At 43.5% G+C, this 26,110-nt stretch overlaps 1 pseudogene; it reads left to right on the top strand.

Annotated features, from left to right (window-relative positions):
• The first annotated feature begins 12,241 nt into the window (after positions 1-12,241).
• On the top strand, positions 12,242-12,360 carry LOC126238507 (5S ribosomal RNA; annotated as a pseudogene).
• The last annotated feature ends 13,750 nt before the right edge of the window (positions 12,361-26,110 follow it).

A 26,110-nucleotide genomic window follows, 5' to 3' on the forward strand; every position in this document is an offset into this window, starting at 1 on the left:
ACGACTCACGCCGGTACTCACAGCTTTACTTCTGCCAGTACCTCGTCTCCTACCTTCCAAACTTTACAGAAGCTCTCCTGCGAACCTGTGAGTACCGGGCGTGAGTCGTGCTTCGGTAGCTCAGTTGGTAGAGCACTTGCCCGCGAAAGGCAAAGGTCCCGAGTTCGAGTCTCGGTCGGGCACACAGTTTTAATCTGCCAGGAAGTTTCATATCAGCGCACACTCCGCTGCAGAGTGAAAATCTTATTCTGCATGCTCAATAATGTTCATATCTGGGGAGTTTTGCGGCCATTGGAAGTGTTTAAACTCAGAAGGGTATTTCTGGGGCCATTCTATAGCAATTCTGGACGTGTTGGGCACCGCACTGTCCTGCTGGAATTGCCCAAGTCCGTCGGAGTGCACAATGGACATCAATGGATGCAGATGATCAGACAGGTGTTTACGTACGTGTCACCTGTCAGAGTCGTATCTAGACGTATCAGGGGTCCCATATCACTCTAACTGCACACGTCCCACACCACTACAGAGCCTCCACAGCTTGAACAGTACCCAGCTGACATGCAGGGTCCACGGATACATGAGGTTGTCTCCATACCTGTACACAACCATCCGTTCTATACAACTTGAAACGAGACTCGCCCGACCAAGCAACATGTTTCCAGTCGTCAGCAGTCCAATGACGGTTTTGACGGGTCCAGACGAGGCGTAAATCCTATCGTGCAGTCACCAAGGGTATACGAGTAGGCCTTCGGCACCGAAAGCCCGTATCGATGATGTTTCGTTGAATGGTTCGCACGCTGACACTTGCTGATGGCCCAGCGTTGAAATCTGCAGAAATTTGCGGAAGGATTGCAATTCTGTCAATTTGAACTATTCTATTCAGTCATCGTTAGTCGCATTCTTGCAGGATCTTTTTCCGGCAGCAGCAATGTCGGAGATTTGATGTTTTACCGGATTCCTGATATTCACCGTACAGTCGTGAAATGGTCGTAAGGGAAATTCCCCTCTTCATCGTTACCTCGGAGATTCATCGCACGTGCTCCGACTACAACACGACGTTCAAATTCACTTAAATCCTCATAAACTGCCAGTGTAGCAGCAGTACCCGATCAAGCAACTGCTCCGGACACATATTGTCTCATATAGGCGTTGCCGACTGCACCGCCGTTTTCTGCCTTTTTACATATCTCTGTATTTGAATACGCATGTCTACACCAGTATTTTTTTACGCTTCAGTGTATTTTGGATTGGAGATATCATACAACACAGAATAGTTGCGCACTAATTGAATAAGTATTTCGTCATTCATGCCGCGAACTTGAAGTGAGAAAATATCGACCGCAAGAAAAACGTCCATCACGGTACGGGGTCGGCCAGTATACGGTTTGTGCTGGCACGAACACTCCACGGGCGAGTGTGAAAACTGTCTTTTACATTCCTAGAAAAAAATCTTGAAATACGTCGGGTTGGTCACAGCATTGTCGCGCCACTGATGTGTGGGAAGCAGCCTTTACTCCAATGAAAATAATATGAACAGCAAATGGCACACTGAAATAATTTTTAATCCATGGCACTTGATAATGGGTACACAGCAACAGATTATTTAGTTTTCTTGCACAATAACTCTTTTGGCAACGATTTTCTATTCATCTGTGTTAGTCGTATTCTTTCGGTCATTTTCGAATCCTTCTACGACTTTATCTTAAGGAACATACGTACAGCTATGGAAGGGAAGCTGTATCTTTTTGCTGGAAGAGACAAGAGCAGTGAACATGTGTCTCGGCTTAGCGGTGACACAGGGCTAGCGTCGCGGTTTACCACTTTTGTGCCCCGTGTTCCAAACCCAATTATTATTTTCATTTATGTTTTTCGTTAACTACACGAATGTTTTCCAGTAGGTACTGAAATAATATTGTCCTTATTCATCTAACTATTGCGGGTCTGATGAATGAAACAAAAAATTAATAAATGCAATAATTGTTTGAAATTGTTTTCTGTGAAACTCCTGTAGTGTATCTTGCAAGATGCAGTTTTCGCAAGAGTGATTCGTTATGCGTTGTTTGCCGTGAAATTACTGTCACAACGTAAAATTTTCCGTAGTAATAACGATGTTCATTTCCCTCCTGAGATTCATACGTAGAAATGGCGTTGTGGCAAACAAGTCCTCGCGCGATGTTCGTGGTGTTCGGAATTTCTACGTCTGTATCATCCAAGAGATTTCATCAAATCTTACTTTAGGGTAAGCATAAGAGTTAACGACTGACTAAAGGAAGAAATATAAGGATATACACATTCATGTAGTAGCCTTCTACAGACCCAGTAGATAAATGGGGAAAAAGAAAAATAAATAAAAATAATAATCGGATTTCGAACAAGGGACACGGAAGAGAGTGACCGTGCGGACAGTCGTTATCCCAGTTTGGCAGAGCTTCTCGCGAACTAGAAGGCATTTAAATTACGTCGGAAACTTTGACGTTCATTTCCTCAAGACCAGGCGAGAATCTGTGGATAAGCCGAGACACCTCTTCGCTTATTTTGCCCCCTCTTCCACTGAGCGAAGTTTCTGGGAAATCGCGTAATGGCACTTGTCGTGTTCTCCTAGTGAGTATTTCCGAGTGCGCCGTACCGAACGACACCGTCGATTTCGCCGCCACGAGAGATCCGTTACGAGTGTTGCGCTGTTGCCGTGAGAGGGCGAATGATGTGCGCACGTGATGGACATAGGCGCCTCCGTCGCCCAGTTAGGTACAGACTCTGGCGGAGGTGTTCAGTCAGCCTGAGCGACTGGGACTAGTACCGTCATCTCAGGCCGCAGCTGTCACGTCGGTGAGAGCGGCGGATAAAGCTGCGGCGTGTCGTCTGGGGCCGGTCTAGCGATTGGCTGAGGTGTCAAAACGGCGAGTACTAGTCGGTTGCTAGGGTGACAGGAAAGCGACATTTCTGGGTGCAGCCAAGCCCAAGGGTCTCACGAAGCGCCGGTGCGCAGGATGGTTAACGGACGAGACGACCATCAGCACGAGTGGGTCTGCTATGTGGACAACGATCTGGTGGATTAGTGGCAGTCTTTGCCGGGCGGACGCACAGAAATTCCAGTGGAGGAGAAGCAACGGCTTCTGTTGGTCATAAGCAGCACTACCTGAGCGCTTTCGGAGCTAATGGCGGCATCCTGGTGGTATTGTGATTAAGTCAGTACACCGTGTTATGTGCCAACTGTAGATCGACTGTAGCCGTTTAGGTCCATGAACATCTTCCTGCACGGATGTCTGTGGGGGCCGTGTAAACAGTTGCTCATCATTTACAGCACATTGTGTGCTGTGTCATTATACGCTGTGAACATGATAAAGCGCATTAAGTGGAAACTGACTGTTTATCGCTGTGAGCGGAAATCGTTTGGCTACTCTAGTAGCTTTAAGGATTTATTGTGTTGTTGCTTCTATGTGATTGACCCTGTGCCTCATTTTCGTTGCATTAGGATTCTGTTGTTATAGCTTTTACGTGCACTGAGCAGTGCGGCGTGGTCGATATCTCGCACTCAGTGAGTTGTACACCGTCTGTGCTCATAAAAGGAACTTCGCTTGGCGGACTGTGGGTGGAGAGACATCTTCCGGCGGGGGGAAGGTGGCGGGGGACGGGAAGTTGCGGTCACTTCTTTCTTCGGTAGGCGTGACCAGTATTTCCGGCGCAGGCATTTGTCTAATGGAGTGCCTGCCTAGCGGGACGGAGCGGTGTAGCTGTTGTCGCGGCGTGCTTGTCGGTATTTTAGTGCTGTACCGGGGTTGCATCTTTCTTGAGTTCCCTGCTCGGCAATAGAGCTCCGAAATTGCCGCCACTTGCTCTAGGGTGAACATCGTTTGTGAGAATTCTCGAAAAACCCTTCTCTGTCGTGGGCAGTTTGTTAAACGAACCGCCAACACGTGCTCCGCTCTCTCTCACGTAGAAGAATTGGTTTCCCTATTAGAGTTTGTTCCTGTTAAGAAAACTGTGGGCCCTCTGTTTTAAGTTAATATTTGATGACTGTGACTTGTTTTTTTAACATTTTTATGCAGCGACAGCGACTGATATTGTTTATATAAGAATATACAGCCTACAGTTGCAGGTTAACTTTATCGTTTACCTTGGTTTCAATGTTAGTAATAACGTCTTCTTCAGAACCTGCAATAAGTCAATATTATAATGCGCTAGTAAATTATATTAGATATGGTCATCCTACAGGATGAAACGTGTAGTACATACATAAAATATTATTTACATGTTTGCCTAAAACAGGCCATGTCCTAAGTCAACTTTATAAAACTTGATGCATAACCATAAGGTTTTGTCACTTCTATTAAACAAGCTGTAGCAAATTCACTTTAAGCCCGTTGTATGGGCCTCGTCGTGTGACTAAAGACTGCGGACCGCGATGTCTTCGCGGTCTGCCTCACAGAGGGCGGCGCGCATACTCGAGACGTATAGAGTCAAACACTTATTACGCACGAGTCAGATAACATTTTTGCTATGAATTAATTTTATACTTTACTATTGTAAGTTAATTACAGTATCCAGCATGACTACGTTTTACATTCTACTACAGAACCTTATAAACTGACCAACAAATCTCGTATGAACATCTGTAGGAAAGGTTCTATTATTACAGAATCTGTAATGGTCACATGCATTATGAATTATTGTAAACCTAATATAAGCTGGAAGCCTTCGAAGTATGCCCTATTTTTTAGATACAGTTGATCGTTCAGTAAATTGCCTCTATCTGTAATTAGGTGTGCATAAATTTGTAGTTCCTCAAGCGTGTCGAGTCTATAGCCCTTAACTTCATGATTTAGTAGCTCTATGTCATGTAAAGGTTTAGGTGTATGAGCCATTTGCACCAGATGTTCCGCAAAGGCTGACCCCCGTGTTCCTACGCCCTTTGTTGGAAGATGTTCTATAAACCTTACTGCTATAGCTCTGCCTATTTGACCTATGTAATAACATGGGCAATCATCACACATAATCTTATGTATGCCTGATTTCGCTGACTTATTACAGTGTTTCTCAAGTGTATGAACCAAGTTTCGCTTTAAACTATTACTCGTCGAGAAGGAAATTTTAAAACCTGAATTTTGCAGGTTCTGAAGAAGACGTTATTACTTACGTTGAAACCTAGGTAAACGATAAAGTTAACCTGCAACTGTAGGCTGTATATTCTTATATAAACTGTGACTTGCGTTTTGATTTTTAAGCCCTAATGGGGCAGGATCTGCTCTACGTGGGATCGTATCTTACAACTGCGTTGGATTAAGAAGAAACGTCCGAACCGTCTGGTGGCAGCCACCTTATTTGTACTTTGCGGCATAACCTGTGTTTTAACGTGCCACAGCCACCATGGAGAACGGCCAGTAGTAGATTCTATTTAATACTGCGAAAGCTTTAATATCTGCTACGTTTCTCGTTGAATTGTTCCAGAAACAGTTTTATAAAGATAACTGAAGTGCCTAAGATTTGTGTAGACTATCTGGTTAATCTAGAACTGTTCATATAGCGACGGTTAAGGTGCTTAGTGACTTGTAGAAGCTATTTTCTGAAGGCATGTAACCAACATAGTTTGTAGTGCCATAAATCTTACTTGTGATGTAACTTATGAAGAAACAGTCATGATCGCAAAATATTGTTCAGTTTCGGCACATGCAGTAGGCCATATTCAGATTTCGAGCCAAAGCACCAATTCACTCAAAGCGTCGGCCACCTGGACAACGTCCCCATTGGAACAGCGTTGTTTACATACATCTTTGGACGCCAATAACCGCTATACAACATCGCCTAGGCAACAGCGCCCTACAGTATGGTCTTTGACAACGTCGCCACGGGAACAGGATAGTCTACATACATGTTTGAACGCCATTGGGCACTATATAACGTCGCCTAGGCAACGATAACAGAAGAAGATAATAAAACCAAATTTTGCACGTGAGGTAATTATGTTATGGGCTATATTCTGGAATTATTTCAGATATTTTTCTCAAAAAATTTGATCATGGCGTTGTAGGAAATTTTCGCAACACATGCTCTCAAACAAGGAACATTTTCACAAAAATTACTTTATTTACAACTTTCATATTGTGGTAGGTAATTCTTAGTAATTAGAGAAGCAAACATGTGAAACAGTTTTTTAATTTCAGTTTTAGAGCTCTTACAATTTATTTTAAATATAATACGAATGAAACAAAGCAATTTCATGCTTCATGATGGTCTTTGACAAGCAACAGCCAACACATCGCCATTTCCATGGAAATGGCTCCGTCTTGGCGTCGTCCTTAAGTACCAAAAAGCATCACCAGCTGGTGTTCAACGTTCGCATAACCTTTCGTACTGGTGAACTTGTATTTCAAGTTTATTTAAAGTTAAGCAATTTTATTAATGACCTGCACTATTTACTTAAACAGCACCACTTGTGTAATGACATACATATAACTGTAGCGTTAGTTTTATACTTCATTTGCACGTCATAAATATTTTAACGTAAAGTATGGTCCCATTGCCTGCAGCTGACGTAATGTAGTAAATTGGCGCGCTATTAAGCACAGTTTTAACGCGAGGCAAGACAGCCACTGGCAGCGGTTATCGTCTTGACAACTAGCAGCTGGAAAGCAGGAAGTCAGCTGTAGCAAACATGACTCCCCTTTAGTTTAATCTTTGTACGTATTATACAAGACTCACTTCCCTAATTACCATGTATTTTTGTAATCTTTACAGCGCAGTCAGTCTGAAGATGGCCTACTGTATGTTCCAGAACCGGTCAGTTTAAATAACTCACTTTTGCGATATTGACTGTTTCTTCATAAGCAATTTTCCGAAGGCAATTTTTACTTTTGTCAAGGTGGTTTTAATAGCCCCCTTCATATGCATAATGCTTTAAAAATTTCTGAATTCTGTCGCCCCCACATTTGTATTTGTCTTGCGTGTGGTATCCTTGAGACGGTCCAAAGGTTTATTGTTGGGTTCTTGCATAGTATTAGAGAGATTTGAAACGTGTGCTGTAGTTACAACACTATTTTGCCTGTCCCGTTGGGGACGGAGACTGGTATCCAGGGTCAACCTCCAGGTCTATCGTGCCGCCTGCACGCTTGGGCCACGATTCGTCGTCGGACTTACCAATTGTAATTTATTCATGTTTGACATACTTCTGTCACAGGAAACTCTTGAAACATGGTTAAAGATTAAAGTGAGATTCGAGTAAAATTGTTTTCCTTAAAAAGTTCAAAATGGCTCTGAGCACTATGCGACTTAACTTCTGAGGTCATCAGTCGCCTAGAACTTAGAACTAATTAAACCTAACTAACCTAAGGACATCACACACACCCATGCCCGAGGCAGGATTCGAACCTGCGACCGTAGCGGTCACGCGGTTCCAGACTGAAGCGCCTTTAACCGCACGGCCACACCGGCCGGCTTCCTTAAAAAGACATTTATACTTGGAGTTCTTTAAGGTTTATATTGTTTTAAAGAAAAGAGATATTGTGCTTGACTAAATAAGGGATTGGTTGATACCATACATCCTGAGATATCAAGCAGTCGGGAGTTTGGTAATAGAAGGAACCGGGGGTAGGGGGGGGGGGAGGGAGGGGAGGAGGGGAAAACTAGACAATAAGGAACGAGCACAAGATGCAGGTTCAAACGGATACAGCTTGCATTACTTATCCGTAGATGATGGGCTGCAGTCATGGACTGTGCGGCTGGTCACGGCCGATGTTCGAGTCCTCCCTCGGGCATGGGTGTGTGTGTTTGTCCTTAGGACAATTTAGGTTAAGTAGTGCGTAAGCTTAGGGACTGATGACCTTAGCAGTTAAGTCCCATAAGATTTCACACACATTTGAACGTAGATGATGGGGCCTGAACAATATAATCGTGAAGAGCTTCATCAAACTAGTCTACGGACTAAAGACCTCAACAACAACATTACATTAAGCTGTGATCTTGCAATGTTAATTACTTAAATATGTTACCTGCACAAATGTATTTCCCAGATTACATTAAGTTCCATTAATTGCTTTTTGGTGTTGGGATTTCTTTCGTCAGTTGTACTAAAGAGAGCGTTAAGTGTACTTTTAGAAAATAATAATAGTTTCCTATTCAGTTATCAGTTAATCTAGATGTAACGTCACATTTGAAAAAATATTCGAACCAAGTGGAATTCGTTTATGTGCCTCCGTTACAAACAACAATGACTTAGTGAGACATTGTGTAAGTAGGCTGTTTAGGTTTTTTTATTGGTAACGCCGCCTCTGTATGAAAATCACTGGCTGTGCTGTGTGTAGTCTGTGGCTGCTTTGCATTGTTGTAATACTCGCCATTGTAGTGTTGGGCTATTGGTCCCTCTATTTTTACGCATGACATGAAGTCCCTCAGTAACTCGGATTAGTATGTTTAGGTTTTTTATTGGTAACGCCACCTCTGTATGAAAATCACTGGCTGTGCTGTGTGCAGTCTGTGGCTGCTTTGCATTGTTGTAATACTCGCCATTGTAGTGTTGGGCTGTTGGCTGTTAACAGCGCGTAGCGTTGCGCAGTTGGAGGTGAGCCGCCAGCAGTGGTGGATGTGGGGAGAGAGATGGCGGAGTTTTGAAATTTGTCATGAACTGCTCTATATATATATATATATATATATATATATATATATATATATATATATATATATATATCAAGGTAAATACATTGTTTGTTCTCTATTAATATCTTTCATTTGATAACTATCCCTATCAGTAGTTAGTGCCTTCCATAGTTTGAATCTTTTATTTAGCTGGCAGTAGTGGCGCTTGCTGTATTGCAGTAGTGGGAGTAACCAAGATTTTTGTGAGGTAAGTGATTTGTGAAAAGTACAGGTTAATGTTAGTCAGGGCCATTCTCTTGTAGGGAGAACTGTGTCAGGTTAAGCACAGTAGTGTACTATTATTGAAAGGGAACGTTTCAATTGCATAACTGCAGCTGTGGAAGCTGTAACTCCAGACATACTCGCTTTTGTCTGGGAACAATTGAATACCTCATTGACATATGCCGTGCATCTCGACGGGGGGATATTGAACACCTATGATAAGGTATGCAAAAAGATTTTCTTTTATTTCCCGTTCATCAAAAAACTAAATTCATACTATATGTTTATCAGTTTGAGAAATACAGACGGGCCAAATCGGATGATTCTTTTTGATACACCATGTATGTTTGACACATGACTCCCACAATCTTGGTCTGTTAAATCTGTAACTCACTGACGGCATAAGCGGATTAGCGGGTCCGATGACTTGTGGGAAAGGGGACGCAACAGCGGATGACGACCGTAGGATGAAATATTCCGGAGCTGAAATCCCTGGGCGCCACGAATTGATCCTGGAATTGCGCTCGCGACGGTCCAAAAGCCGGGCCTAAGGCCCGTCCAACACTTGGCCTGTTGGGGTGTGGGGGTATGGAGGAGGGGACGGGAGTTTGGCAGCAGGCAGCTGGAGGCGCTCTGGGGGACGATTCCGCCAAGCACATCTCCAGTTGCCAGCTGCCGGCAGCGCTTTGCCGCTCGGCTTGGCGACGCCACCGACTGGAAATGAAAAAGGAAGAAGGAAGAGAGAAAGTCGTGGGGGGAGGGGTGGGGGGGGGGGCAGAAGGTCTCTGGCCGCCAAGTCGCCACTCCGGTCGATGTAACTCGCGGCGTTACATAAATGTGTCAGGTGCTCTGCCGCCGCAGGTCTGATCCTGAAAGCACCTGACAGCATTTCGCGCTTCCGCAGAAGATTCGGCTGAGGGAGCAGGGCGGCTGTGGGGCACTCGAGGACACAGAATACGAAACACTCCACGGAAAGACAGAAGAGGTTAGTATTGAAATGATGGTTCGTTGCAGAATATTGTATTGGGCAAGCCTACCTGATGACAAAAGGAGAAGTTTGCATAAATACGGTAGCTCTACTCATAAAACACTGAGACACGTATGTGTGACATGTGTTCCTTGGAAATAGCGTTAGGCAATGTAAAATGAGGCAAGATATAAATTGAAGAGGATCAGTGCTGTCAGCTGTAGGTGGACGCTACGCGGAATCATCGGCGACAACCGTACATGCGTACCGGACTGCGATTCGAACCCGGAATCTCCTGCTTATTAGGCAGGTGCGTTAACTGCCGCGCCATCCGGGACATCGTTATTGCAACCGCGCGGACTACCTCGATACGCCTCACGGTCAATCCACATTCCAACCGAGAGCCACCTATCCGCAGTCCCTGTCCACTTTACTACTGCTCGCCACTCTGAGATTCCCACAGAAGGTCGGAAGTATTTGCCCACCCGCACTGAAGAAAGTGGATCCATTGCCCAGTTAGGCATATCAGTTATATACGAATGCGTGGTGTCTGTACTCTCTGACATGTCCGAAACAATAGACACCATGCATTCATATATGGTGCAAGATGTTCGCAATTACATTGTGCATTCCGTTCAATAAATCCTGTTACTCGTCTTCGCTTTCACTGAGGATACCAATGTCATCAGCGAATCTTATAACTGGTATCGTTTCAGCCTGAATTTTAATCCCACTGCTGAACTCTTCTTTTACTTCCGTCATCCCTTATTGCTTCTTCAGTGTGCAGCTTGAACAGTAGGAACGAAGGATTGCATCCATGTTTTACACCACTTTTTAATCCGAGCACTTCCGTTCTTATTGTTCCCTCTAGATTCTTGTACTTATTGTCTTTCCGCATATTCGAACATCCACGTAACTTCGAACATTCTAGGCGCGCAGTCCGGAACCGTGCGACTGCTACGGTCGCAGGTTCGAATCCTGCGTCGGGCATGGGTGTGTGTGATGTCCTTAGGTTAGTTAGGTTTAAGTAGTTCTAAGTTCTAGGGGACTTATGACCACCGCAGTTGAGTCCCATAGTGCTCAGAGCCATTTTTTTTTTTGACTTCGAACATACGGCTGGTGTGCAGGTGCAGACGATGATTCTTGTACAGTTTTTCAGCGTCACTTGTATCAGAAACAACAAGGATCAAGGATCGAGTACTTTTTTTTTAAACTGTTAACTTCTGCTATAAGAATTTGTTGCCAACAAATGCTATGCCACTAAATCATTACATTTTCGTGTTTTTGCACTACTCGTAGTACGTAAGCTCGAAACTGGGAACCTTACTTTCCGGGGGTAAAAATTACACTTTTAATTCTTTGTTCTGCTATTATAGAATGAGAAAATATTCGAAAGACTTTTTTGCAAGGTTAACGTTTGTTCCCTTGTAATAGTACAACACATTTTCCATAATTTGAAGACTGCCAATTTATTGGTAATTTTAAATTTAAAAGTGGTTGCCGGTGATAGGGCATTTCCCTCTAAACTAGTAATAGCAAGGACAAATTTCTTGAAGACGAGAAAGCTGTTATAGACGAATATAAATCTTAATGTAACTACACAGCACGTGCCAGATCATGAACAAATGAAACACTTTACAACGTGAGTCTAAGGTAGTGATTCCATTGTGATATCCTGTCCCATTTACCAATAGCAGATCTAATGTTGGAAATATTATTGTCCCTGCCGTACTGAATTGGAAAAAAAAGAAGGAAAAGGTAAACACGTAAATTTCAGGTTCGACGTTGTCAATGCACGAGCTAGCTATTCAATGAACTGTTTGCGGCTAATTTAGCCGGAGATTGACTCGAAATAATAGCTAACGGCATTCCATGTAATCAGCGCATGACAAGCGCCTGGCGGGCCACGAATTGCAAACACGCTCACCAAATAACATAGCGAACGAGCAATCGAGCGGCGCAAAATAAATACGTTTCGGCGCGGTAGGGACGCTGTGGCAAACACGCGAAGCTACATATCTGGCCAATCACGCGGCGAGCGCTCCTGTTGACACGACAGAATATTTAATCCGTATATTCCTTTAATTATGTAGCAGACTCGCGAGGTATATGCAGAGGACTGCAGACTTTTCTCACTGACAGGGCGGTACCGAGAGTATAGCATAATTGGCGGCCGAGTAGCCTGTGACTCAAGGAGGTACGCCAGACACGGACAGCGCATTAAAGACAGTGGGGGCAGGTACACGGCCTGGACAGACAAGGTAACATCGCCTACTCGTCACCACTGAGTTTGTCCAAATTTGTCGTATGTGCAGGGCATGGCCAGAAATGAAAGTGACAAAAGATGGAAAAAGTTTTAGAAAAAGTAGCATTTTTTGTCCGGGCCGGGTGAAGCGTAGGCCATTTACGTTAGCGTAATTTCCGGATTTCAACGGCTTCGCCACAGTGATAACACCGGTTCCCGTGGGATCACCGAAGTTAAGCACTGTCGGACTTGGCTAGGACTTGGATGGGTGACCGTCCGGATCTGCCGAGCGCTGTTGGTATGCGGGGTGCACTCTGCCCTTGTGAAACCAGTTGAGTAGCTCCTTGACTAAGAAGCAGCGGCTCCGGTTGTGAAAGCTGACGTCGGCCGGGACAGCGGTCTACTGACAACATCGCCCTTCGTATTTGCATCCGTAACGCCTATCGGTTTAGGACGACACGGTTGTCGGTAAGTACCATTAAGCCATTCGAAGATAAATTATATATCATATATCATTGGTCTGCCTGAAGGCATCAGTATTTGTATTTAAAATAAAAAGGTAAAGGAAAAGCTGTATCTGGTCAATAGCCGATTCGTCGCGTATTGTCTTCTAGGTAACCCATATTCATTTCTGTTGTACGTCATATTCGCAATACACTAGTGGCATATGTCATTGTCTCGGATGTATACCCTCTTTTGGAACATCGGTGATTTTACTGATATTAATGTCTGTTCGTATCCATCATTAATTACATTTCAATTTGCCGGCCGCGGTGGCTGAGCGGTTCTAGGCCCTTCAGTCCGGAACCGTGCGACTGCTACGGTCGTAGGTTCGAATACTGCCTCGGGCATGGATGTGTGTGATGTCCTTAGGTTAGTTACGTTTAAGTAATTCTACGTTCTAGGGGACTGATGACCTCAGATGTTATGTCCCATAGTGCTCAGAGCCTTATGAACAATTCAATTTGCTTTCGCCTCTTATTATTTTGAGTCCATACCTAACTGACAGAAACAAAAACTAGTACAGTGGAACTTTACTTATCCGGCCCTCATTAGCCTTGATCTCGAGTTCATATGGTCCGTTATTTTTTAGGGTTTCGTATCACAATCAGTAAAAACGGAACCCTTATAGGACTACTCTGTGTCCGTTTGTCTCTCTGTCTCTCTCTGCCTGTCTGTCTTCTGTACGGTCCGACTGTTCAAAACACTTTTTTTTTTTTTTTTTTTTGATTAACGGGTAGACGTTTCAAGTTGACATTTGTCACATATTAATATCTATGGTCCATTGGAGAAGGAAAAGTGTTAAGTATCTAAGTCACTCCAATCAAAAGGTACGGCCATTTATGCCACATATTTTGATGCTAGCAAACTCATTAATCAAAACCAATATTGCACTTACGTTTGTCTAGAGTAATTATATTTGCAAAAACCAAGTTTTCACACTACAACTAAAGGAAAAAGTCCGGAAACTTTAATTTGTATTTACATCATACGAATTTTTTTTTCATTTGTTATGAGACACTCTACCTGTCTGTCTCTTAAGAACCCTTGTTCGGGTATGTACAGACTTATCAAGCTGAAATATATGTCACATACTGACGTCTAGAGTCCTTTGGTGGGGCAAAAAAGTTAACCTTATGAGTCAATGCAGTCTAACGATACGGCCATTTATGTCGCATATTCTGATAGTAATGAACTCACTCAGTAAAACCTATAGGATACTTCCCCGTGACGCAGAATAATGAAATTTGGCTAGAAGAAAAGTCTCATAGTAAAGGAAAAAAATCAGAAAATCGTTAATATAAATACATAAAACGGCAAAAATATTTCTATTGTAATTAGGTATGCGACTTTTCACTTGAAGTTAAAAGATTGTCAAAATTCTTGGAGTCCGTGGGACCGATATCTTGCCAGTGTGAGTTTCGATAACAGGCAAAAATGGTCATAATCCTCGATTCCCAGACTGGATGAACTGTCTATATTCATAGTACAGTTTGTTCGGAACCCTCATAGCGCTAATGCTACTCGAAGCTGGTCAATTCGTCTTCTCTATCTCGTATAGTAACTGATCATTATTGGCTACTACGAGAATGACAGCGGAAATAGTCTTCGATGACAAACATTAAATATAAATCCGGCCAACCGGCACCAACGGATCCTGGGTGTGTTACTTCATGAGTTAACATTGTGTGGACTAAGTACGAAAACCAAAACAGTCTACGATACCAAATATTTGGTTGGTTTCGCAATAACAGGTTTCGATCGTTATGGACATCTGAGATTGATTTTTCTCCTCTATCTAAATAAAAAAAGGCGGTGAATCTTTCAGCCTTGATTGATATCATCACATAGTGTAGAAGCATGATGAAACTGTAATGAGCACTCATGGCCAGAGATGCATGGTCGATGTTAGCCCACTTTGCTTACTGCTGTATAACAAACAGCTGAGGCTCCTGGGCCGCTCGGTGTCCACCTGTGTCCACTATGAGGCTGTGCCAAACAAGCCTATATATTTTATTTGCTTCTTTTATTAAGTTCAAGGACAAGATGAAGCTGGTGATGATTATAACGATCGAAAGCGATCATTCAATAAAACAAAAATTTGCGATCAGAGACTGTCCCGGTTTTCACATTTTGTCAAACATTGGCTGGCTGTTCATTTCAAGGTGACCATGACACCCCTTATCAATTGATGGGGCTCACAAACGACCGACCATAGTGCATCTACTTTTGGACACTATCGTCTTCTTTCTTTTGAAGTCATTTTACGCCGCAGTAAAAGGGGCCAATGGAGGACTATACAACATTTCAGGCATTCAGGCCAGAGAGAGTGCTGTGTCTTACTGTACTGGGTACTCTCCGCCATGCACCGTACGGTGGCTTGCGGAGTATCTGTTAAGATCAGTGGTTTCCAGCCTTTCTTAGACCATTAGCCCTAAGTGCAATTAGCCATTAGCTAGCACCCTTCTTCCTTCCCCCCCTCCCCCCCCTCGCATACCCTGGTCATCTGTTGCTCCCACCCACCCCCACGTTATCACCAACTTTAGCACCTAACTAAAGTATGGAATGAATGGCTTTTCTTGGAACACTTTTATTTTTAAAATGATGAAAGACGAATGATACTTAGTTCTTACTTCGTGTGTGTGTGTGTGTGTGTGTGTGAATGACGAAGCAATTCACGGTGCATCGCAAGTGCTATCCACAACTCGTTCTCAGATAAGAAAACTGGACAGTGAGGGTAGACACTTGTTACAAAACCTACTTCTCCTGCATTACTTCTCTCCACGACGGCACTTGCTTGACATGCACACTGCAACACAATTTAAAATAAACCAAGTTAAAATGTGTGCACTATTCTTACTATTCGCAAATAACATGATTGCTGCACTCCTTACTTCTGAACTGGTAGAAATTGGAAGAACGCTGTTTGTCTGACTACAGGCACTAATAGTAACAGTAATAATAATAATATTGTGTACAGCACTATAATAGCCCTAACGTAGTTACTGTTTTGTCGTTCTGTCAATTAATTCATATATCTGTTTCGAAGCGAGTAATAAAGCAATTTCTGGACTACTGAAGGTACTATCAGCAACTTGAAGAAGACATTTTCTTGAGATATTTAACTTTAGTTACTTTTATCATCAGCGTTGTGCAGGACAAAGCACAACACATGTGTGTAGTGGGTGCACTGTGTGAGGAGCCTGTAACCTCCAATGCATTAATGCTACTAAATGAGAAAAATTAATTATTGACAACTTATATAATCAGTTTAGAGTCTTACCAAAGTATGATAATGGAAATGATCTTTTGAAAATAATTTAATTTCGTAACTGAAACAGAATCGAATCGTTTAGTTGTTACCCCTCAGAAAATTTCATTTTACTCCTCAAGGGGTAATTACCCCCAGGTTGGGAACCACAGGTGTGCATGTGATGCAAATGTACATAATTTTAAGTGGGGTCATCGTGACGTGTTCTTTGTAAATTTGACTTTGTAATGGCTGCAGTAACATCACGTGCCCTCTCACCCATCATTCACAGCACCACTCCAAATGCAGCCGTTCATAGTGTAGTCCTAACAACAGGCTACCAGGCTGCTACGAGTCTCCGAGGAATGGTGAGAGATGACACTGAATGTTGCTGGGAGTACATTACTTGTTCTTGGATGGTGGGAGTGTGTGTGAAGGGTTACGATGTGCTCGGTGCGCGGCGATGTGGTGGGCAACGTTACGCACGAACGCCCAAAGTTCCGCATACTGCACGATTCCACCAGACCCGCAACGAGGCTTCTCGCAAACTCAGTATAATGCTTATTACGCTCCCTCAGACGAGTATGCTTCACTTCTGTCTCCATCGCAGTGATCACTTGACATCTCCGCATGCTTAGCTTGGTGGCAGCGTGCTTGCCTCCCATGCACTGGGCCCGGGTTAGATACCCGGCTGGATCGGAGATTTTCTCCGCTCGTGGACCAGATGTTGTGTTGTCCTCATCATCATTTCGTCCTCGTCATCGGCCGCAAGTCGCCCAATGTGGCGCCGACTGAAATAAGACTTGAACTTGGCAGCCGAACCCGAATGGGATATCCCAGCCAACAATGCCATACGGTCATTTCGTTTCATCACTCAACATCTAACGTGGTTCACGTGTCTTATACACCCTACCAGGCCTGGTAATAACACTAAACACGAACAGCACTAAAGAACTCTGGTGGCCGTTATGCCTGTCATAAAGAACTGTAGATCTAAATCACTTACATGCCTGCCGAAAGTGTGTTGTGTACCAAGTTGTGGCATTTCTCTTCTCTGTCAGGCAGCATATTCATAAAGACAAAAGGTTATCTCCAGTTTGCCACACAGTGCCAGATTAAAATATGTAAGAAATATCATCTAAGATTTTCAATGAAATCAAACTGAAATTTTCTCTTCCAGAGGAAAATTTCCAGAGCGCTCCAAAGTAGTACTAGTGGAACATTGAACACAACAGTAGTCACATTTTCCTATGTTAGGCTATGATATGAGCTGTGAATATGAAATCGAGGTCAGTGAAGAATTACGTTTCAAATGGTACGTTGCATAATAGAGAGAACAATAGGTGACAAGACACGGAAAGACATAAAACTACAATTTTACAAAACAATAGCTACCAGTATTCCCTCAAATTGAAGTCAACCTTGGACATGAAAAAAATTTTTAGACTATGTGTAATGAAAGGGATCACGTCTATCAGGTGCAGCGGAACATTACGCGGAATCAATTGCGACGAGCGAAAATGTGTATCAGCTCGGGATTCGAACCTGGTATCTGCGGCGTACTAGACAGGTGCGTTAACTACTGCGCTATCTGGGACACAGAGCTAGCGCCACTGCAAGGAGTATCTCGGGGCGCCTCACGGCCGATCCACATTCTCACCGAGCGCCACCTGCCCGTAGTCCCTGTCCATTGACTTCATGTTCGCTAGTCTGAGATTCCCACAGAAGATCGGACGTACTTCTGCATTCGCACTAAAGAAGGTGGAACCATTGCCCAGCTAGGCGTATCAAATATACGAGTATGAATGAGTGATGTCTGTTCCTTCGGACTGTCCGAAAGAACAGAGACCACGCATTCATATAATAAGCGATAATGGCAAAAGAAGAATACAGTCTGTTGAAACGAAATTTTGAAACAAAGTTAATGTACCTCCAGAAATCAAATACAGAAGTGTACTTTAAGAGAAAATATACACCATATGACCAAAAGTTGCTGGACACCTATTGGACATTAATACAGGTTTTCTTTTTTTTTCACCCTTCGCTTTTGTGTCTGGTTGAACTCTGCTGAAATTGCATTCAGTGCGGTACCTGAATATCCGTGGAGGAATGGCAGGCCATTCGTCCTCAAGACACGAAATCGGGGAAGGTAATAATGTCTGAAGCGAATTAGACCTTTTGGCTCACGCCATAACTGTTCCATTCGGTTCAGTTTGGAACTCGTGGTAGGTCTGTTCATTTCAGGAACGTTCTTGTCCACAAAATTTTGCTTTACAAATCATACTATATGACAAGGTGTGTACGGAAACTGACACAAACATCGTCAACGAAGCGTTTCTCTACTGTACGCAGTACATAATATTGTAAAACATGTTCATGTCCTTCGTATTTAGCGTTTACTTAAACGCAATAAGGGAACTTCACCCTAATCACTAAAGGCACCCCTTCTATACCCCGCTACAAATAGTGCAAAGGTATCGTTCCCCAGGTATCCTCCAAACCGAGACCCATCCATTGGATTGTCGAAGTTTATAGCGTCGTTCATCATTCCGCATCAGTCTATTCTAGACATCCACTGTGAAATGGGGCTACTCATTGAAGCTACTAAATCGTCGCTTAGCACTGGCTACGAAAATGTGTGGCTTATGAGCAGTACTGTACCTCATTCTTTTGAACTCCCTACCCACAGTGGGTGTGCTAATTGGACTGGTAGCAGCACTTTGGAACTCATCGATACTCATTCCTTCTCTCCGTCAGTACATGAGGTCAGTTTTTCTTGGCTTCCAGCTCGTAGTAACAATACCAGCAGTCGACTCGGGCAGCCTTAATAATAGGGCTGGAATGCCTCTTATGGATGTGTTAGTAAGGTGACGTCTACTGACTAGTTCATGTTCGAACTAACTGAGATTTCCTGATGAACCCATTCTGCCGTTACTGGTTCTCCGCTGACAACACGACACTCTGTGCTTTCTTATGAGCGGCCTCTTGTGATATCTAGTGTCCAATTTCGCATCATACAGGGTTGTCTGGATACTTTTTATGAGATACTGAGCACTATGTAAATGAAAACATTAGTGAAGACGAATAAAACGGAAACAAAGTGCGGGCAGAATGGGTGATAGCAAATTAGTTAAAGATGTAATCAGTTATAAAGCAATAGTAATGAGAGACGTACAACGACCGAGGAGAAGATGGCTTCAGTGAGGACAGAAGCAGGTTATAAGCCTACTCCACGGAATGAAGAAGAGGAAGAGCAAAAAGGAAAAATATAACATAACACGGTTCACGTAAGATCCGCTTTACAACCCTTCGCACAACGCTTCGCCGCGTAGGGTAGCCACGTTGTCTAGTGCGCCTTGTCACGGTTCGCGCGGCTCCCCCCGCCGGAGGTTCGAGTCCTCTCTAGGGCATATGTGTGTTGTCCATAGCGTAAGTTAGTTTAAGTTAGATTAAGTAGTGTGTAAGCGTAGGGACCGATAGCCTCAGCTGTTTGGTCCCATAAAACCTTACCACAAATTTCTATTTACAACGCTTTCGTTTTCGGTCCTCACCTTCTACAGTCTGAAATCTGAATCGTACTGGCTGCTTGAAAAAGCACGCTCGCTCAGCTAGAAATATCACATTTTCGAGGCGGCAATATCCAGCTAATGTGTGTCTCCCCAAAGAATTTGGCGCCCAGATGGATATTGTAGTCTTACCCGATGTAAAGTGACGAAAGTAGACGTTAGGTAATTGCTCGACCTATTAATTCTGTAATTAGATACTTCTTCTGATGACGACTCAAAAGAACTGAAACGGTCGTACTGTTGTCCATCCAATGTAAGCAACAGAATTGTCACAAAGGAAAGGAAAAGGAAGGCGGTTGTAGGTCTTCTGACTGGTTTGACGCGGCCTGCCACGAATTCCTCTCCTGATCCAAACTTTTCATCTCACAATAGCCCTTGGGGCATACGTCCTCAACTATCTGATGGATGTATTAAAATCTCCACCTTCCCCTACAGTTTTCACCCTCTACAGTTCCTTCTAGTACCACAATTCTTCAGTTCTTGACTGGTAACTTACCATCGAGTTCCTTGTTCTTGTCAGGGTTTTCCTCACCGATTCTGCGGATAAACTCCTCATTCCTTATCAGACTACCTAATTTTCAACATTCTTCTGTAGCACCGCATCTGAAATTCTTCGATTCTCTTCTGTTCCGGTTTTCCTACAGTCCGTGTCTCATTATCATACAACGCTGCGCTCCAAACGTACATTCTCAGAAATATCTTCCTCAAATTAAAGCCTATGTTTGAAACTAGTAGACTTCTGCCGTTTCTGCCGCTGCTAGTCTGCTTTTTACGTCCTCTTTGCTCCGTCCGCCTTGGGTTATTTTGCTGGCTAGATAGCAGAATTCCTTGACTTCGTCTACTACGTAATCCCCAATTCTGATGATAAGTTTCTCAGAGTTCTCATTTCAGCTACTTCTCGTAACTTTCGTCTTTCTTCGATTTATTCTCAGTCCATATTCTGTATTCATTAGACTGTTCGTTCTACTTATATTCTCCTGTAATTCTTCTTCACTTTCACACAGGAAAGCAATTTCATCAGGGGATCTTATCACGTATATCCTTTCACCTTGAATATTAATCCTTCCGTTAATCTTTTTATTTCCATCAGTACTGCTTTGGTGTATAGACTGAACAATAAGAGCGAAAGATTGCGTTCCAGTCTTACACCCTTTTTAATACGAACTCATCGTTCCTGGTCTCCCACGCTTATTTTTCCCTCTTGGTTCTTGTACATATAGTATATTACCCGTCTTTCCCTGCAGCTTATCCCAACTTTTTTTCCAGAATTTAAAACGTATTGAACCATTTTACAGTGTAGAACTCTTTTTCCAGGTCCAGTTCCAGGTCCAGTCTTGATTTTTCTGTAGTCTTGCTTCCATTATCAACCGCTTCGTCGGAACTACCTCTCTGGTGCGTTTACCTTTCCTGAAGTCGAACTGATCATCATCTAAAGAATCTGTATTTTCTTTTCCACCTTTCTGTATATTATTCTTGTAAGCAACTTGGATACGTGAGGTGTTAAGAAGACTGTGAGATAAATCTCGCACTTGTCAGCCCTTGCTGGTTCGGAATTGTGTAGATGATGTTTCTCCAATGTGATGGTATATCGTCAGTGTACTCAGTAATGTGAAGAGTCTTGTTGCCACTTCCCCAGTTATTATAGGAATTCCAGTGGAATATTATCTATCCTTTCTGTCTTATTTAATCTTATGTCGTCCAAAGCTCTTTTAAATTCGAACGCTAATACAGGCCCCCCTACCACTTTCCTATCGACTCCTGTTTCTTCTTCTGGCCTCGCCTTCATAGAGGGCCTCAGTTTACTCTTTTCACCTATTCGCCATGTTCTCTGCATTTAACAGTGGAATTCCCATTACACTCTTAGTTTTTAATTTCATCGAAGATTGTTTTGACTTTGCTGTATCCTGGGTTAGTTCTTCCTACACTCATTTCTTTTCGATGTCTTCACATTTTTCACGGGGCCATTTCGCCTAAGCTTCCATACATTCCATATTTATTTCATTCCTAAATGACTTGTATCTATGTATTCCTGACTTTACCTGAACATTTTTGTACTTCCTTCCTTCGGCGAGCAGCTGAAGTATTTGTTTTGTTACCCACGGTTTTCTCGCAGTTACCTTCCATTTCTGTGATTTCTTGGTTACCGGGTGTAAGCTATTGGCAGTTGCGCTGGTGGGTTGCCGATGACGGCAGCGGTCAGCGGCTGCCTGAAGAACAGGGAAAGCCAGGAGGCAGCAGGTCGGCGGGCGGCGGTCGATGTCAGGATGTCCTGCCGGCGGACGAGTCGATACCGGCCTGAGTGACTGCGTGTCGGCGATTAGGGCCCAGCAAGGCGTCCAGGAGGGGCGAGGAACCCTCTCAGCCCTCGGTGGTCCCTTAACACCTTCCATCTTCTGTAGCCCGCAAGGCATGTCGAGCCACGTCATCGATTCCATTCTTTCTCCCAACGTGGTCAAAATATAGTCTAACACACCAAAAAGATGCACCACGATAAGCTGTGCAAATTGGTATCGACCGAAAATGAAAATGAAGGTAAATGTAAACTTTGATGAATGGATGAATGCGGACGTTTCAGCTCAATTTCACAGCGCAGTTTTCAGGGATTGTAATCAGGGGAGATGCCGATAGTAGGGCGGAAAGTCTTTGCGAATTTCATTCCGTGTACTTAGCTGGACGACAACTGACCCTCGCAGACAGGCGCGTGAACATTATACGCAGCTGTCAGTACAGAGGGGTCCAAAAAAATGTATCCACTGTTTAAAAGTCCATAACTGGCAAACTAATTGACGGAGTTGTCTAATCTTTGGTAGTGTAATAGTTTGTAGTTCCGGCAATCGCCACACAAGCATTGTATTGTGTTGGTTTGTTTCGTCAGATGGCAGTCACCAGACAGTCAGTGTTTTGTTCTTAGTTGCACCTAGTTACTCTAGTAAAAATGGTTGGCGCAAGGCTTACATTCGATGAAAGGAAGTCAGTTTTGAAGTGGTATTTTAAGTACGAAAACATTAATGAGGTTCAACGGCAATGGCGAAATGAGTATCAAACAGAGCCACCGACACATTTAACGATTCGTCGCATTCGAGACAAATTTGAAGCCGAAGGCTGTGTTAAAGGTGTACAGAAACAACGAGCTGGACGACGTGTAAGTCCAGCTAACTTCCGTCGTGTGTTACAACAATTCACTCGCTCACCACAGAAGTCTGTGAGACAGTGTACCCGTGAAACTGGAATGAGTCGTTCAAGTGTTGGGCGAATTTTGAAGACAGTAAGTGGAAGTGCTACATCCCACGATTGCTACACGCAATGAACGAGGACGACCCAGATGGTAGAATGGAGTACTGCGAGTCGCTTACTAACATGGTGCCCAACGATGAAGAGTTTGCAGAGATGATTGTGTGGTCTGATGAGGCACAGTTCAAACTCAATGGTACAGCAAATCGCCTCAATTGCATCTACTGGACCGCCGAAAATCCGAACGTCCATGTAGACAAAGCCGTGAATTTGCCAGGAGTAAAAGTGTGGTGTGGGTTGTCTTACCGGGGCTTGATTGGGCCATTCTTCTTTGACGGCACAGTTACCGGTGAGTTGTACCTTCAGAAGCTTCAGACATCCATTTTACTTGCCATCCGAGACTTGTATGGACACGGAAGAGTTTACTCTCAACAAGACGGTGCGCCAGCCCACTGCCATATTCGTGTTATGGAGTATCTCGACGAAAATCTATCAGGAAGATGGATAGGCCGTAGAGGTGCTGTGAAGTATCCACCATGTTCCCCAGACCTAACTCCTCTGGACTTTTACCTGTGGGAAACACTAAAGGACGTCGTTTATCGACAAAAGCCACGCACAATGGATGAACTTCGAGAATCTATCGTACATTCATGTGCAAATATCCAACTGAATACGTTGCAGTCAGTAGTTCGTGCTGCAGTTCGGCGGCATCGTTTGTGTGTGGATTTTAATGATGACCATTTCGAACACCTACAGTGATGTCTTTAAGTAGGACTTTAAGCTACACTTTCACCAAAAATGAAACAACTCCTTCAATTAGTTTGCAAGTTATGGACTTTTAAACAGTGGATACATTTTTTTGGACCCCTCTGTATATGAGGGAGGACGTATAGCTCTGGGCTCAAAGAAGCCGTTTGGAGTAATTGTCGATTAGGTCAACATTTTGACAGGAATGGGGTGAACCGTCGCCGAACACAGCATCAAGAAGAAAGCGGCTGAGGACCGAGATATCGTCAGAGAGATCCAGGTTCATCATAATCATCGATCCGACGTGGAACTGATGCTTCAGTGACCACAAGGATCATTAACAGGCGGCTCGCAGAAAGGGGGCTGAGCTCGCGGCGCCCCTTGCACTGCATTGACCTCCGTACAACAACAAGCCCGTTTGTAATGGTGACGGGCACATTCGGGCTGGAGTGTCATTGACTGGATTAGAATCGTCTTCACTGTTGAGCACCAATGACCAGCGAAGACGTGTCTGGAGACACCCAGGACTGTGGTTCGATACCAAGTTGACTGTCGCCTGTCGTATGGCCCGAAACCCAGGAGTGATGGTCTAGATAGCCATTTCATTTCATAGTAGGACCCGCTTGGTTGTCATCAGCGGCACCCTCATGGCACAACGGGACGTCAACGATTACTCTTCGCCCCGTTTAGTTGCCCTCCGTGACAAGCCATCCCGGACTAATATTTCAGCATGATAATGCCCACCAGCATACGGCAATAGTTCCTGTGCCTTCTCTTGCTTACCAAACCCTACCCCTTGACCAGAAAGTTCGCCAGAACTTTCTTCAACTGAAAACGTTTGTGTACTATGGGCAGGGCCCTGCAACCATCTCTGGATTTTGACGATCTAACTTTCCAATTGGACAAAATTTGGCACGATATCCCTCAGGAGGATATCCATCACCTCTACCAATGGATGTCTTGCTTAAGGACCAGAGGTGGAACAACGCGTTATTGACTTGCTCAGTCTGTGAAGCTCTTTACTTGAATGAACCGTCCAATTTTTCTGAAATTGTTACCATTTCTCTGTTCCTACATCACATTTAGCAGTTAAAAAAAATGGTTCAAATGGCTCTGAGCACTATGGGACTCAACTGCTGTGGTCATTAGTCCCCTAGAACTTAGAACTACTTGAACCTAACTAACCTAAGGACATCACAAACATCCATGCCCGAGGCAGGATTCGAACCTGCGACCGTAGCAGTCGCACGGTTCCGAACTGCGCGCCTAGAACCGCGAGACCACCGCGGCCGGCATCTAGTAGTTCTTGTCTCATTCAGATAATTCCTTTTCTGTCTTAGAGCCTGCTACAGACCCAGCATATAATTCTGCACCTTTAATTAGATAACGAAACTTACATCATACACCCTGAATAAGTCTCTATGATGAAGCACACAAATATGTTCCTCCACACGGCAGTAAGATAATCATTATAGTTTTGTAGTGGATGACGTCGATTGGCTTCTTTGGATAAAACATTCCAAAACCAAAGGACTTTTATGATGAACCACGTGCAGCTTCCATTCTTACATCGCCAAGATTTTTTCTAGCAATTTATCACCGTCTTATCAATTACCTAATACACTAAAATATGTCGGACTACTCCTTAAATGTGAACCAACGTGGAAGAAACACCTGCTAAACATTCAACAGAAAGCCCACAATAGGCTGTTGTGATCCTTAGTTCGAAGACAGCTTTGATACATCTGTTCATTCCATTCCTTCCTGTGCATAGCTTTCCATCACTGCATAACTACTGCAACCTTCATCCACTTTTAACTTCTTAGTGCAGGAGCCCCCCCCCCCCCTCCCTCCCACTGTTCCTCTATAACAAAACTGACTATTCCTTGGTAAACAGGGATATATCCTAATAACTGATAACTTCACCAACTAGTGCAATAACGCTCTTTTCTCCACAATAAGATTCATCACCTCTTTCTTATTCTTTAAAGACACCTTATTCTCCGTTGGCTGTCGAAATTATTTATTTACTTCACAACTGCAAAATTTCGGACTTTGGGCCATTTTCAAGTGGTACTGCAAAAGATTTTGCTTCAGGACATATCAGACTTTAAAATCCTCTGACAGCTATAAGTGTCATAGTCAAAAATACTCGTTTTCACTTTGGAAATATAGTAACACAAGACGAGTGTGAAGCTCTGTAAATTGTGAAATTATGTAAATTACGTAAAATGTTACCAATGTTGACAACATTATCGTAAATCGTTACAATCGGTGTTCTAGCACACTGTCTACACGTACACTAACGCCGTTGGCGCGAAAATTCTACATGATTGTGAACACCGACCATGAGAAGTTAATCTTTATTTTTTGATCCACCCACCTAATCTGTAATATTCGTTTGTGACATCACACTTCAAAACCTGTTCACTTCTGGTCTATGCTGCAAATTAACAGAATGTCACTTCCAATATGAATATATACTATTGACAAATATTTCCAATAAGTAGTGCCTAACATGTAAACTTACGCTGAGTGTTAAAAATATTTCACTATTTCAGAAACGGTTTTATTGCTATTGCCACTCTGCATTTTATATCCTTTCTCCTTAGGCCATTTGGATCCAGAGAATTAGGACCTCGTTTCGACCGACGTGCTGTGCCATTTGATAACGACGGACTGAAGTCTCTTCACATTCTTTCCCTTCTTTTCTAGCTTCCTTCACCTCTTCCTCAGCCTCTGACACTGTCCCTGTT

The sequence above is a fragment of the Schistocerca nitens genome, chromosome 2 (genome assembly GCF_023898315.1).
Source record: "Schistocerca nitens isolate TAMUIC-IGC-003100 chromosome 2, iqSchNite1.1, whole genome shotgun sequence".
NCBI lineage: Eukaryota > Metazoa > Arthropoda > Insecta > Orthoptera > Acrididae > Schistocerca > Schistocerca nitens.